General features: G+C 39.9%; 1 protein-coding gene across 5 annotated transcripts in view; it reads left to right on the forward strand.

The window, feature by feature from the left end:
* The window catches only part of GRIK2 (glutamate ionotropic receptor kainate type subunit 2), a 614,747-nt gene that overhangs the window by 428,929 nt on the left and 169,276 nt on the right, over positions 1–16,542 (forward strand). The window lies entirely within an intron of this gene.

Here is a 16,542-nt window from a genome sequence, read left to right on the forward strand (position 1 = left end):
CAGCAACAAGCTGCAGCCAGGGTGTGCCTTATAAAGAGCAGGGTTGACAGCAGGTGTGAGCCTTCAGCGTTTGGGCCTTAAGGAGACAGGCCTGCCCCTCTTCTGCCTGACCTTCTGCTGTCTACATTCTGCAGGTGAGGGGGGAGTATCCTGTGCACTGGCTATGTCTGGCTGCAGGGCCTCTGCTGTATCTGGGGTGCTCTGCAGCTGAGGGGGAGAAAGAGCTGGATTCTCAGGAGGCTCCTCCATGTCTCCTTCTGAGTCTGCTGCTCCTGGGTCTGCTGCTGTTACTCCCGAGTCGTCCTCATCTGAGGAGTCCTCTGACGGGGCCATGACATTATCCCTGTTAAATTTCATTCTGTTGTTTTAAGCCCAATGTTCCACCCTGTCAAGATCCCTTTGAGTTGTTTGTGTCTTCCAAGGTATTAGCCATCCCTCCCAATTTCATATCATCTGCAAATTTGATAAGCATTTCCTGCACCTCCTCATCCAAGTCATTAATAAAAATGCTGGAAAGCACTGGGCCCAGGACCGAGCCTTGCGGTACCCCACTCATTACCTCCCCACAGTTTGAGAAGGAACCATTGACAAGAACTCTTTGAGTACAATTCTCTAGCCAACTGTGGATCCACCTGATAGTTGTTCCATCCAGGCCACATTTAACTAGCTTGCTAACCAGAATATCATGGGGCACTTTGTCAAAAGCTTTGCTGAAGTTGAGATGTATTATGTCCATAGCAATGACTGATTCCCATTCCTGACCACAGAAGAAAACACGAACTGCAGCAATTTCCATCAGAATTCTCCAGTGTCCCAAGCTTTGCCACACATGGAATTTAAAGTTATGCTGTTAAAATTGGTTTCTAAAACCTCCTTTGACCAGAATGCATGTTTGAATGATAAAAAAAACCTGTTTCTAATCTGCATTAAAAATTCTTAGGCATTCATATTCACAGTGTGCAAAAGGCTCAAAGGTGAATTACAGAAACCTTATTTGGGAAAACATCCCAACTATCATTTCTCTTAATATAATGCATATGCAGGGTCGAGGGGGTCCTCACCAAACTTTGGTCTGCTACAGAGTTCCTGGATGCCTTCGTGGCACTGATGGTTCTGTACAGTCATGTGGTTATCCTGCCCTCATTGTCCTAGAGGTTGAATTGACTTCCACAGTAAAAATATTTGAGAAGTATTTAATAGTATTTTAACCACCAGTACAAAATCTTCCTTTCAGCCTTCTGTCTACACCAGAGGTATCTAATATGTGGCCCAACCAGCCTAGTCCATGGTCTGGGATGGTAGGAGTGGTAGTCCAGCAACACTTGGAGAGCCATAGGTTCCCCACCCATACGCTACACCCACTATGAGTATTTGCAGCCAGAATGCTGATTGAATTTTTTCTTAGCATGTATTTGCTAACATTTTATTATGGCTGCAATCCTGTACGCACACTCGTGTGTAGCCTCCACTACATCCTGCTTTAGGCTTGTATCGGGGGGGAGGAATGGGAGTGTTGTCCCCCTGAGCTGTGCTTTGCCCCCACCCCCGGATTTTTTTTTTGAAATTGTCTTTTCAGTTTGTGACATGACAGACAATAACAGCCTCCATTTAAAGAATGACAGCTCGTTTTAAGAACGGGCAATTGAAGAATAGAACCCTCTGAAAAATTCAGTGAATAAGGCAGGGTGTGTTCCCAACAAAAGCTTCGCCTGGAAGAGCCCTCAAAAGCCTTCTCTCTCAAGACTTTTCCTGACTGAGAATGGATTTTTCATTATCACAATCACCCTCTAATTACTGAAGTGATCCTGGAAAAAAACAGACTATAACAAAACCCCTGAAGAGTTCAATATTAGAACTTTGTATTATGGGCTTGAGTCAGACTCCACCTCTTGGCCTTTCCTTCGTTCTGCTTTTCATTTTCAGTTATGCTATCTACCCAGCCAGCATTAAAGAAGCATGTTGGTTTGCCTGCAATAAGAAGTAAGAGTTTGTTTATTCTGCAGTTATGATGAGCAGAGCAGGATTGAGTGCTTATTGCTAAAAGGTGAAATACAGAGATAACTTAAAGTGATCTGAAAAAATGGCTACCCTTTACTCTTTTGAAGCACTCACTATATTCACAATCATAGTGGCTATTTCCCCCCTCTTTTTTCTTGATTGCTTGATCGCAAAGGATGAAAACAGCCCTAGAGGAATAAAAATATTGCTGTGTAAACCAGTTAGCTAGCTGGCTGGCTGGCTGAACACCTAAGCTGTAACTCAGGCCAAATTTCTGTTTCCTCAATATGTGCAGCTCAGCATTAGGCCTTTTCAGGATTTCTGTGAAGAAAAATCAACCCATCAACCAGAAAAAAATCCAATTGCTTTCCACAATTAGTTTCCAGTTGCTTAGTTCATCCTGATATATCAGCTAGTTAAAACGTTTTCCCTTGATTGTTCAACAGGAAGGAAAATCTTAAGGCCAGGAAGAGGACTAGAATCAGAGACTCTCAAGGAGGAGTTAACAAAAGCAACCTGTAGTATTTACTTTCTCTCTTCCCTTCCCTAAACTTGTAGTATGGACAAGTTTCTTTTTTAGGCGGAATCTAAAACTGAGATGCAGCATCAAAGCTAAGCTCACTGTCTTTACCAAAGTAGCTCAGTTCATGAAGAATCAGAACACAGGAACAGAACACAGGTAAAAGGGGACTGTAGCTATAGGCAAAGTTGAGCTTTTGAGTCTGGTGTTCCTGGGGATCTCTCAAAAAAGGGTGAGACAATTCAACAGATTAAATTTAATTCATGTAAGTTAATACACTTTCTTGATGAAGGATGAGAGATGGGAAGGTCACTGCCATTCCCTTCCCCCTGGCTTGGCCCTCGCATCCTCTCCACCAGTGAGAGGGGGGGATTGGCTGGCACTATGCACCTTTTCCCTCCAAATGCTAAAACTAGAATGTGGTACCCCTCCTAGAAATATGGATGTCCCACCTAACAAGAAAGGCTGTAACAAGGAAGGCTGGTTACAGGGGCTGCCGTGCATATATAGGATTACACTAGATATTTTAAGATGAATGTTATAGCTCTTGGCTGAAGCAATAAAACATTGAGTAAAATGGAAATATTATTCTTCTGTTTGGGGTACATTTGTGGGTAAATTCAAAGCCTTGCTAATGGTCCAGGAACATTAGAGTAGGATCTCATGATATTTTATAATCACTTCCCTAAAATTATAATCTAGTTCTTTACCATCTGCTGGCACATTATTTTGTGTATAATCTGACCTTTACATTTGGAGGGGATGGATCACAGGGACTGGTTTTTCGATTTGAAAGGAAAAAAAAGATGTGGCAAACCATATAATCAGAAAAGGAAAGAAATAAACATCTCTAACATAAAAGAGAAGAATAATTAAAGTGCTATAAGAAAGACAAACTGACGGACCAGAAGAAGGTGGGGAGGAGTTAAACTGAGAGTGGACCACCTGGTTGTCATCCTTCAAGCTCAGGCTCACACAGCAGAATATCCTAGCTAATCTCTGGGTGCCTCGGATGGAACTAAGCAACAGAAATCACAGCCTCTATGCTGACACTGCAGTGGTCTGATGCTTAGGTCCTCATTGCTTTTCATACAGCATTTCCCCCAACTCCTGAACTATTGCTTTTAGACCCAGGCTCCAGAGTCCAAAGCACACTAGTGCCCAATGTTCTCTTCTGAATTCACATGGCACCACTTATTGCTTGATGCCCTTGGTTTACTTACCTTTCATATGCTAAAGTCACAGAAGGCTTTTGCCCCATGTCTTGCCTTTTATGCTGCAAGTTGCAGTAGATGCAATGAATCCTGAAAATTAGTTATTTTTTGCTGCCATTGCACACACAAAACTGTGTCCCAAGATAAACATGAGTGTGTCATAAGTAGTAATGTGTTATGCCCCCCATATCCCATTTCACGGGGGGGGAAGCATATGGGCTTTTCAAGTATACAACATGCACATGTGAAAAGCCTAATTAGTTAACAGTCCGACTCCCACCTCTCTAAGCAATAAATAAATAAATATATCAGGGAAAGCCTTACTATGCACTGAAGAAACAAAATAGGTTATCTAGGTGAAAGGAGACTTCCCTTCCGTGCAGGTGTATCATTTCCTGAGGGGTGATTATTGGGCTTGTTTTCTAACTGCAAATGTTCCACATGTAAATTTCCATCTAAGAACAGGCCTTCTGGGTGCTGTAGCTTGCTTACCTGTTTACTTTGTCTTCCTTCCTCAACAGCTCATAGCAGCTTGAGGGAGGGCTGATAGCAGCCAAGGGCAGGGTGCAAACGCAATTTTGAGCTCAGCCCAGTTCAAAGGTGAACCAGACTCAAAATGACACTGGGATTTTTGAGTGGGAGCTTTTTCCATTCACCACCATTATTTATAAGACGTACTATTGCCAGAGCAGATGTCACAGCCAGGCAACTTCATTTTCGTACATGTACTACTAATGACACCCAAGATCATATTGGCAGAATAGAAATTCCTTTTAAAAACATTTCACAATTTATTGACACTTTTGTATTTTTGTCATTGCTTTGTCAAAAATGAACATTCAGTTTATTGAACATTTATGTTTGTTAAATTCGGGGCTGGCTTCAGGCTTGAATGGGCCCTTGGCATAATGCTGCTGATGGTCACCCTCCAGCATTGGCATCATTGCTGCCCCATGGCACTGCCAACAATTAGGCCTGTTTCCAGAGTGGTGCTTAGTGACAATGGGCAGTTGCCATTTAAAATTTCTGAAGCTGCAATACCTCTGAGATAGCATCACATTATGGGAAATTTGAAATCAGGAGACGTGATCAGTGGGGGAGGTATCAATGCCTCTCAGCCTAAGAGGAAGGCAATGGTAAACCACCTCTGAATACTGCTTACCATGAAAACCCTAATCATAGGATCACCATAAGTCGGAATCGACTTGAAGGCAGTCCATTTCCATTTTTCAAGGTGACATTGGTTTTATGTTGGGAAAAGTTTGTAAGAAACATAAAAAATTGAAACACGTTGCTTGCATAAGTATTCAACCCCTGTGCTGTGGAAGCTCCCAGTTTACACAGGTGAAAGAAACTGCCCTATAGAGGACACAATTACCTTACCATTGGCCTCCACCTGTGAACCATTAAAGTTGCTGTCACACTGCCAGAATAAAATCTCCACTGTTGAAGAATCATTGGTCCGGCTGTGGATCTGAAGGAAAATGAAGACCAAAGAGCATTCTACAGAAGTGAGAGGTAATGTAATACAAAAGCATAGATTAGGAAAAGGGTACAAAATATCCAAGTGTTTGGATATCCCAGTGAGTACAGTTGGATCAATAATCAGGAAGTGGAAGCTGCACCACACACCCCAGGCACTGCCAAGAAAAGGTCATCCCTCGAAACTCAGCGCTCAAACAAGAAGGAGACTTGTGAGAGAAGCCACAGAGAGGCCAACAATCACTTTGAAGGAACTGCAGAGTTCAGTGGCTGGGAGAGGAGTAATGGTGCACCATCAGCCATATCAAGAGCTCTGCATAACACTGTCTTGTATGGGAGAGTTGCAAGAAAGAAGCTGTGACTCAAAAAGTACCATCTGAAAGCACGTCTGGAGTTTGGCAGAAAGCATGAGAGTGCCCCAGCTGCGATGTGGGAAAAGGTTTTGTGGTTAGATGAGACCAAAATAATAGTTTTTTAGCCAAAACTCAAAGCTCTATGTGTGTTGCAAATCTAACACTGTCCATGCCTCAAGACATACCATCTCTACAGTGAAGTATGGTGGTGGCAGCATCATGCTGTGGGGATGCTGTTAAAATTGAAGGAAGAATGGATGGAGCAAAATACAGGAAAACACTGCAAGAAAACCTGCTTCAGTCTACTAAAAAACTGAAGCTTGGGAGGAAATTCACTTTTCAGTAGGACAGTGATCCCAAGCATAAGGCCAAAGCAACACTGGAGTGGCTCAAGAACAAAAAGGTGAATGTCCTACAGTGGCCCAGTCAAAGTCCTGATCTCAATCTCATTGAGAATCTGTGGGTGCTGTTTGAAAATTGCAGTCCACAAGCGACGCCCAACAAACCTGAACGACCTGGAGCAAATCTGCCAAGAAGAATGGGCCAAAATCCCTCCAACACTGTGTGCAAAAGCTGATACATACCTACCCCAAAAGACTTAAAACTATTATTGCGGCAAAAGGTGGCTCTATCAAATGTTAATGTGTAGGGGTTGAATACTTATGCAAGCAACATGTTTCAGTTTTTATCGGAGGAAAAAGGAATTGGATTGTTAGTGACCAGCAGGAGCCATACTTAAAAATGAGACATAAAAAAGGAGAGGATTCCATCCCTAATGTGACCTAATTATGTATATCTCTTGGTAGTTCTCCTTAGAATTACTGCTGCTTTTTTTAGTTCCAGTATGCTAGGAGATAGTGTCGAATAGCTTGGGCTGGAGGAGATATTTGGTTTGGTTAACAATTTAATGCAAACCTACCTTATTTGCACTTCCTGAAACAATACATAAACTGAAGCACAGCAATACTTCAAAATGTGTAGTTCTCCAAATTTTGCGGTGCACATACATAAGGGGAAGACTGCACAAAATGTTTATATTAGTGAAAATAACACATAAAAATGAATTATAGGGAACATTACTTGCAAAATGTGTGAATTGTAAAAAATTGTATACAAATATGTGCAATTAGGATAAATACACACTAAGATGCTGACACTTTTTTTTGAAAAAATCACACAATGATGCAGAAATGTGGTGAACTGAACCGTGAGATTGGAAAAATGATAAACAGAGAGAAACCACTTTTTATTTTATTTTATTTTAAAGTATTTACAAACTGCTTAATATTTAAGAATCTCTAAGTGGCATACAATATAAAAACAAACAATATGATTAAAACAAATGCAAGCTAAAACCAATAAAACTGCAGTGTAAAAGCATCTAAAAGCATATACAAACAAGTAAAGCATGTATACTTCCCCATTCATTTCAGCAAAAAAAGATCTATACAGTAGGGCCCCACTCATATGGCGGGTTACGTTCTGGACCCCCGCCGAAAAGTGAAACTCATTGAATAGAGTGGCTCACGACACCTGAAAACTGCCGTAAAAGAGGAACAAGCACTGTATGAATGGGGCTTTAGTCTAATTGCGTCTAATTGAGACTGCCACATTAATGAAGCGCTGTAAAGTGAAGCGCTGTAAAGTGGGGCCCTACTGTACATACATTGGTTCACTCCATTTAAATAAATGGGAAAGCCTTAGGGATGGTTGCAGATATCAGAATTTTCCTACAAAGAGAAGCTAGATTGGGGTAATTGTACACCTGAGCCTTCATTTGTTGTCTGTTATTTCAGTATAGCCTAGAAGCATTATTTATTGCTTCATTTTATTGGAATAACTTTAAAATAACCACTTTCTCTCTCTCTGACAAATTGTGTGAAAACAGTAAGCAGTGGTGTGTTACACAAGGTTTATTTCATTTCAATGGGCCCTGTACCATTGAATCATAGATGTGCTATGTAACACCCCTATTGTATTGAATGGGGGCTTATGCTGAAGCCAATACTTGATGGAGTATATCCAGACATACCTCGTGTATACATGCTCAGTGACATGTGAAAAATGGAGCAGTGGCAATTTAGATGAAATTGGAACGGGGGGGTGAGAAAAAAATAGGATGCATATCACTGAGCCACTCTGGTGGCTGCTTAAGTGGCATAAAATGTGCTGCTTTAATCAAGATAACATTTAAAATGTATAACAAATCTATGCAAATTCTTAGGCTCTTCATTGCATCTACTTTGTAAAAAAGATACAGTAGCATAGATTCCCCACCAAAGAAAGAAAAAACATTTAAGCATATTCTGTCAGTGCATGAGTAAAACACCTTTTTTAGATTAGCATATTGGAAACCATTGCAAAAGAACCAGCATATACACCAAGCACAGTTCAGTGTGGTGTTATCACCATTGTAGGTCGGTGTGCCGTTTATTAAATATTACCAATATAACTAATTAGGCTGTACATAGTCTATAATTATTCAGGTCCCCTGAGATTTGCCTCACTACTGTCAACTTACATTATTTTATTACGGAGTCAAATCAGTGAAGGAAGTAGGATTTTCTTCTATTCAAATCCACAATCTATTGGTAAGAGTCAATAACTGGAAGAAAACTGCCTAAAAGCAAAGCAGTTAAAACTACCATGGAAGTATGCAATGTAAATGGGATAATTTCTTTGGAGTATTTATTTATTTATTTATTAAGCATCATCAATGCACATAGCGCGGCAGATTAAAAAATACATTAAGTGTACATTGGAGCCTGACTTTTTTTTAATATGCAGTATATTGGCTAAATACTCACAAAATTATAAGGTATTGTTTATTAAAATTTGAGTCACTAGCAAGTTGAAAGCTTTTGAGTTAGAATTAAACCCCCTTTCATGTACTCTGAGTGTAAAAAGATAGCCATGCAATTAAGGGAAAGTAAGAGCACACTGCTGACTAAATCCCATTATCATGCAGTTCCCTGATCTCCACCTTGATGTCCACACATCGAATGAGGCTGTTTGAAGAGGGGAAGCCAAAGTACACAGAGGTTCTTTTTGCCTCTTAAGTGGCTTCCAATACTATCAACTACCTTAATCTGGATTCCTAGAATTGCATGGAGTGTATAGTACATAAGGGGACTTCATTCTCACTGATGTCTTCGCAGCTTGCTATTGATTGGAGCTTTGGTTCCTATTTCACATCTCACCTTGGTGGGTAGAAGTCTGCCAATCATCTTCATCTTTCTTTTACTAAAATAAAAAAGCAAAGTATAGTGCATAACATTGACTACAAATATCCCTTAATCCATCGCAATTTGCTTTCCCTTCTATTTTTGTGTCTTTGTAGTTTCTGCCAATCATAGTTCAACATTTTCTGCATTTAATTTGTTTATATACAAATTTCTATCCATCCCATTCCTCTAATGCACACTATTAATGGCAGTGTAGAACAATTTAAGATCACAACACAATAAACATATTAAAATATAATACAACAATATATAAAACACAATGTTAAAAAACCATTCAAAAGCAATATTGGCAGTGATCACAGATTAAAATGGCCTTCACAGGTAATCCTTAGCAGGCAAAAATCTGTTGGAACAGAACATTCTTTACCAGTCAGCAAAGACAGCTAGATGGACTATCTGTGCTTTATGAGGTAGAGCTTGGAAGATTACATTTAAAAAGGAATAAATTACAATTACTGTTACATGGCCCCAAAAAGAAATAAATTACCATTACAATTACAATTGTTCTGAAAGAAATTGATTACCATTACTCGAAAGTAATCACTACAATTACAGCTATTTTTTTCAAAGAAAACTAGAGTGCCTGCAAGGTGCTGGCCTTGGCTGTTGTACACCTAAGTAGCCTAAAACAGCATTAAAAATAAATTCTACAGAGGGTAGTAGAATTTTTTTTAATCCGTAAGATAACAGTAGTGTTCTCTCCGCTGGTAAGAGAGTTGAGGAAAGAGGCATATCAAACCAAGTGCACCTCCCTGCACACTATCTCAGCCAGCAAGCATAGTGTCTCTCTCAAGCACCTCCCAGACGTTGCTCTGTCACCAACTAAGGCACACCCAACCAAGCAGACATTTTCCCCTTGAATTCAAAAAAGTTAAAACACTGCAAATGCAGCAGAGTAGCCAGGGAGAGTGGCAGAGGCAGCTTCACATGACAAGTGCAAACAGTATTAACACACACATGTTGTTGTCTCTCACCTCTACAGTTCTTGATCTCCATTCTGCTGCTGCCTCCTTCTCCTCCTCATTGATGTCCTTTCCCTCCATCTCCTTTCTTGCTCTGCTCCATTCTTCTCCACCACTGTCGTTTTTTAAACAATTTTTCTCTCTGCTCCACCCCCTGTCTTGCTACTGATATTTCTAGCTCCATTTGCACTTTGACCTCAGACTATATTATGGATTAAGACAGAAATCTGTGTCAGGAAGCCCCTCAGCTAAATATCCTGGCCATGAAATTTACTGGCTGTTTTTGGTAATCTCTTAGTCCCCAGTTTCTAATACGGGCATAATTCTAACCTGCTTTATAGGGTTTCTGTAAAGTTTACTGAGATAATGCATTCCTTAAACTTTTAGGGCTTAGAAAAGGCATTATATTCATAAAAGGTTGTTAAGTAGGGTTGCCAGGTCTCCAGTTTTCACCTGGAAAGTCCACCTCTCTGGGTGAGTCACCTCAATCTCCAGACTCAGCTTTCATTTTTTTAAAAAAAATAAGTTTGTAGGTGGTCTGGTTCAAGAGATATACACCAAAACGTCACCCCCCCTGACAACTTCTGTTAAATGAGCTTGTAGCTGGCTGCTCTAACCCCACCCTTTCAGGTTTGTAGCCAATAAGTGAAGTCAGGGTTGTGATTGACAAGGGATTTTTTGACCTCCAGGCAATAGCTAAAACCCACTGCAAATCCAGAAAACCATTGTTTTTTCCTGCTTGTCTGAAAATCTCATAAACTGAGTAAATTTATACCTTTCAGCAGTAGCAAAAGTCTCTCTCTTGTGTGTAGATCTAAATGCCATTACAATGTGTTAGGCTTTTCTAATTATGAGAAGTCAAACAAGTTCAAATTTTCCTGGGCTGTTATGAGGGCAGTGTTTTTGAAAACTTTCCCAATATGAAGCTTTAATCCTATACTCACTTTTCTGGGAGTAAAGCTGCAATGCTAATCCCACATACCAGAAGTAAACACCATGGAATTCAATAGGACTTACTTTTGAGTAGACATGGTTAGGATTGTGCTGTAAATTAATGGGACTTTTGAGTGAACATAGCAGAGGATTGTGTTTGTGTTGTAAACCTTTCTCTCCTCCTCCAATCCTATTTTTTTAAGTATTTTGTCAGGGCTTACTTAAGTACCACTGCTTTTATTATGCAGGAAACTAATACTGATTTTATATTTTTAAAAAATGGTCAGCTATGACCAACTGGTGTTGACAATAAATTATTATATGGAGTGTATGTATTTTACATCTCCGGTGCATGTGCATATGGAGTCTTTCTAACATCCCTGTGAGGTACAGTTGCCAATTGGAAACCAAGGCAGCTCACAAGAAGAAATAAATCCCTTTAAAATCCAATAACCATAAAATAGGTAAATGGACTGCCTTCAAGTCAATTCTGACTTATGGCAACCCTATGAATAAGGTTTTTATGGTAAGCAGTATTCAGAGGTGGTTTACCATTACCTTCCTCTGAGGCTGAGAGGCAGCGACTGGCCCAAGGTCACCCAGTGAACTTCATGGCTATGTGGGGATTAAAACCCTGGTCTCCTTGGTTGTAGTCCAACACTCTAACCACTACACCACACTGACACTGATTCTGAATTTTGTGTTGGGTGAGTGAAGTTCATTATCACTTGAGGTTGCAGTTCTGTGCACGCTTCCCTGTTTGAGTTAGCTCCATTAAATACATTGGGACTAGCTTCTGAGTAAACATGCATAGGCTTGTACTATAAATATCTTCACATAAGGTTATGTAAATAATAAACATCTTTGACAGTCATGCTTATATAAATATTTTTTGCATACTATGTCCCGATAAGTATCTGATTTCACATTATGGTTGTACATTATTATTTCCTCTATATTATAAGTGTGTTCTTCCTTCGGGTGGTCATGGACCACTCTGTTGTTTTCATCCTGTGGTGCACGTCTGAGAGATGGTGAGTAGCCCATGGTCACCAAGTAACCTTTAAAGCTAATTTCCATTTTTAAAAAATAATTAAAATGATTTAAGTGCAAGCAAAGTTTATGAAGTAGATCCACACAATACATTTAAAGCACATCCAACTTGTATTTAAAGCACATCACTTTCCCCAAAGAATCCTAAGAAGTGTAGTTTTCCCCTCACAGTTATAGCTCCCACCACCCTTAACAAGCTACAGTTCCCATGATTCTGTGGAGGGATTTGTGTGCTTCAAATGTATGTTGAATGTTCTTTAAATGAATGGTGTGGATCTGTCCTAGTTATGCTGTGCATTCATTAATGAATTGGAAATAACAATTTTAAAAGATTTTAAAAAACAATTTTAAAAATGGGAAGGGCTATAGCTCAGTGGTAGGCCATGCAAAGACGCAAAATTCAATCTCTGGAAAAGACTATTGCCTGGAATCCTGGAGAGCCAATGCTAGTCCATGTCATCAGTACTGGCCTAGATGGTATGAAATGGCCTGACCTCTTGTCCACAATTACTCAAGATGCCCCATTCATTGAAGCCAGGGTCATGTTGCTATATCATCCATGAGGCCTCCCCACCTTCCCCAAACCTGTTGTTGTACTCAACTAGCACAAGGTGTTGACAGAAGAAATTCTTTCTTTGTTGTCATCACAACCATCATGCTGCATCTGTTCTTACTACTTTAAATACAAAATAGAGTAGCAGAGCATGATACTTACAGATAGTAAATTGATGGTGGGAAATTCAGTACAAAAAGTGAAATGCTGAGGAGGGGATGGCAGTGGTTGTCAGTGTTGTTGTTGTTTTGGTCATTTCAAACTAATAAAGAAATATTATTTATTTATGATTTATTTAATGCTTACATTTAAATCCCATCTTTCCTCCAAGGAGCTCAAGGTGGTGTACAACCCTGTGAGGTACATTAGGCTGAGAGTCAGTGACTGGCCCAAGGTCACCCAGTGAGCTTCCTGGCTGAGTGGGGACTCATAGAGTAGCAAAGAGTGATATTTACAGATATTTGCAGTTTAACCTGTATTCTTCAACCCAAAGAGGTGTCGATGTGTACCACAATCCACTGGAAATAGGCTCTCAGTATGTTATGCTGCTTATTCTTGACCATACCAAGCAGTGGAAGTTGCACTGTTTAGCAACCCTTATGGCTATCTTTATGTTTTGGCTGGTTTAAAAAGCTGTGCATTGTAGAGTACAGCAACATGAAATTCATTGTTGACAAAAACCTATGACATAGTTTACTAAAACTATTTCCCCTCATTTTTTCCACTCTGAAATGGGTGGAATACTTTTCCCAATATATATAGGGCTGTATCCAGTGGTGTCGCTAAGCTGAGAGTAAGGCTGCCATCAGCAGAACTGGGAGGGAAGTGTTTTCCGGCAATTCTCCCTCCCCTTGTGTCCGCCCTAAATCTGCTCCAGAAGGTCCTTCAGTCCTGTGGAGCAGAAAGATCATCCGGAGCAGATTTAGGAAGGGAGGCTGCAGGGGAGTGGAATTGCCCAAATTTTATTCCCATTCTGCTGATGAACGCCTTTGTGTCAGCTGAGCAATATTGTTGACTACAACCCATAGTGAATAGAACTACTTAAATTAATGAAAAAATCTAGTGCAGAAGGTGAAATGCTGGGAAGGAGATGGCAGTGGTTGTCAGTGGGTTTTTTTTGTCATTTCAAAGTAATTAAGAAATGTGATGATAAAACATAGCCTAGGTAGTGCAAAAGACATTGTGCAGCAATCTGATAATGCAGCTCTTTGGAGTGGTGGGAAAAAGTACAGCCACATTTGTGGGTTCAAACAGGCCACAACTTTATTTGTTTACAGCAAGTAAGTGGGGCTTTCACTGCAGTAGGGCAAAGGATCTGACCTTCATTCCAGCAGCCCCTGCTGTTGCGATCAATGACCCAGCCAGTCAGTGTTCAGACCTCATTGTGGCATAGGCCTAGCATCTGCTGGACAACCTGAGGAGGAGCTAGTGTCAGCCCTGGCCTCTTTCAAGCTAGGGGTAGGACCCACACAGTTCCCTCTAAGCCCCCGTTATGTTTTAAATCCTGCCCAATGTCATTTCTCCCTGAATTGTTACAAAATATACAATACCTATCATCAAAGATGCATTCACAGAGGGAAAGGTGGAAACCTCATGACCTAGGGCCACTGAGAGTAAGATTCCTTTCTGACCCTGTTAACCCAAAAGCCCAGTGAAGGTACTAGGACAAAGGGTGAAGAAAATGGCCCCGTCTATAGGGATGAGGAAGCTTTTAAGCTATCTGCCCCCCAAGGAAGTTATTGTGAGATTCCACCATTTTTCCATGGTGAGATCAAAAGCCCCCTCCCAGTGACCAGAGCCACATAAATTGTGTCTCAACATACATAGGTGTGTAGGCAAGGATAGTTTGAAATTAAACATTTGGAGTAAAAGAAACACACTGAAGTCTAACACATAAATGTTTAGTAATTTAATTTTACAGAACATTTATTCAAGTTAAAAATAGACCCATGATGTATGATTGACTTTTTCAGACAATTAAAATGAAAGTATTGGTTGAGATCTGCCCTATTAAGTCCATCAATTTTCGGCCAACAGAGATTTTTTTATGAACAAGGTATTAAAACCTGGAAGAAAAGATTTACAGTAGGCTGAACATACTAAAAGACTTCTAATAATAGCATTGTTTTCTGGTGCTGCTTTGGTCACTGATAAAAAACCAAGTACTGGCTGCTTAATTAATGATGCCCTTTTTCAATTAGTTTTGCTAACTTGTTCAGTAACTCTTGGAAAGAAAAGTAGTGAAGGATAACAAAAGCTTCACTAAATACAATTTTATGTGTGTCTGGTAGCTGACAGCAATCATATAAAAATATCTGTCATGCTGTTGTTTGAAGCCAGGGCCTAAAAATATTGTATGAACATTTAAATTCTCAAAATACCTTGTTTAAGCCTAATATTTATCAGGGAAAGAGCTACCTACCTGTTGTGTGATACTGGGGTATGTGCGATAATTGTCCTTCCAGTCCATAGTAAGATACTTCATGACTTTACTGTTATAACTTGATGAGGCCACATTTGCTTCTACAGCCCAAGAGATGATGTTTTGGGTAAATGATATTAGCACTGTTGGTGCTCCCAGAATACTTTTTATTTTTCTGTCGGGAAGCAGGTGTAAATCTTTTCAGGATCTGGTGGGGTTCTGGTTGAACTAGAGAAAAGTAAGCAACAATGAATACCTATATGCAAGTGCCCTTGACATCACTAACACATCTTGCTTTTTCTCCCTGCCATCCCCAGAGCAGTTTTGCAAATGGTTTTTAGATGTTATATATACACATGTACTCTGTATACAGAGTTGAAATTCTCACAAGGTAGGAACATAGGAACGACATTGGAGCATGGGAAGCTGCCTTACACTGAGTCAGACCACTGGTCCATCTGGCAGTGGCTCTCCAGGGTTTCAAGCAGGGGGTCTCTTCCAGCCCTACCTGGAGATGCTGGGGATTGAACTTGGGACCTTATGTATCCAAGGCAGATACTGTGCCACTGCGTTACAGCCCTTCCCCTTACAGCCTTCCCTTCAGTTCTCTGGGAAGGGGGATTGATTGTTAACCCACGCCGAGAACTGTAGCTCTGTGAGGCAAATAGGCTTCTCCTAACAACTCTCAGCATCCTTAGCTAACTACAGATCCAGGATTCTTTTGGAGAAGTTCCAGAGAACTTGACCACTTTTGATGCTACTGCTCTTATATATACATTATTTTTTATTTTTTTAAAAAAATAGTAGGGCAGTATTACAGATATGAATATAACTAAGTACAAATAAAATACAAAGCACCAACAATTCCTGTAAAGCAAATGTGAATGGGAGGATTTTCTAGTTTCGCAGCAATTCCATTTCTCATTCTAGTGCTTGTTCTAGAGCCTGATGAATGCCCCAGTCATTCCTATTGTGAGTCTATGCTCTCCAATATAAACTACAAACATGTCCCATACTGCAGAAAAGTCTAATAGTGATGATTTCCCCTTTGCTAATAAGCAATCTGAAAGTCAGTTTCTCAGCTAGTGCAATATGCAGTTGGTTGAGTTTTGTGTGGTTAAATTATCACTCTGCTCTTATATAAAGACTGAGACCCATATTTACACTGCCAGATAGCCTGTGATAGTTTTATTGTCACTTGGCCAACTGCTAGTAGACCTTGTATACTTTGTTTCTTCCCTCTGGCTCTAGCTAAGGATAAAAGGCACAGTTATTTATTTATTTATTTATTGGATTTGTATACCGCCTCATAGCCAAAGCTCTCTGGGCGGTTTACAACAATTAAAAACATTAAAAACAAAAATACAAATTTAAAAACACATTTTTAAAAAGCAATTTAAAAACACATGCTAAAATGCCTGGGAGGTTATTCTTACAGTTTTTTAAAATTCCAGTCAGTGTTTAAATCATTAAAGCATTCCTACAATAAAACAATATGGTATCAATAAACCACAATCACAACAATATGGTTTTTTCTCATATTGAAAAAAGGGAACTTGCACATCTCCACAGTAGCGATAGGCTCCATTTCTGTAGTAATTGGAGTTGCCATCAGATTAATTATTATTTCTATTATTCTCTATCTTTGCGGAGAGAATGTTGAAGTAGCAACTCCCTGCGCCTGGTTTTTTATTTATTCTTTTATTCTGATTTGTTTTTTTTAAAAAAAATGCTCTGAAATCATCGATAGTGTGATACTTTTATTGATCTACTTTCTAAGTGAGCTCTTCAAATGTGTATTCTCTTT

Source organism: Rhineura floridana, chromosome 4 (genome assembly GCF_030035675.1).
Source record: "Rhineura floridana isolate rRhiFlo1 chromosome 4, rRhiFlo1.hap2, whole genome shotgun sequence".
NCBI classification, from domain to species: domain Eukaryota; kingdom Metazoa; phylum Chordata; class Lepidosauria; order Squamata; family Rhineuridae; genus Rhineura; species Rhineura floridana.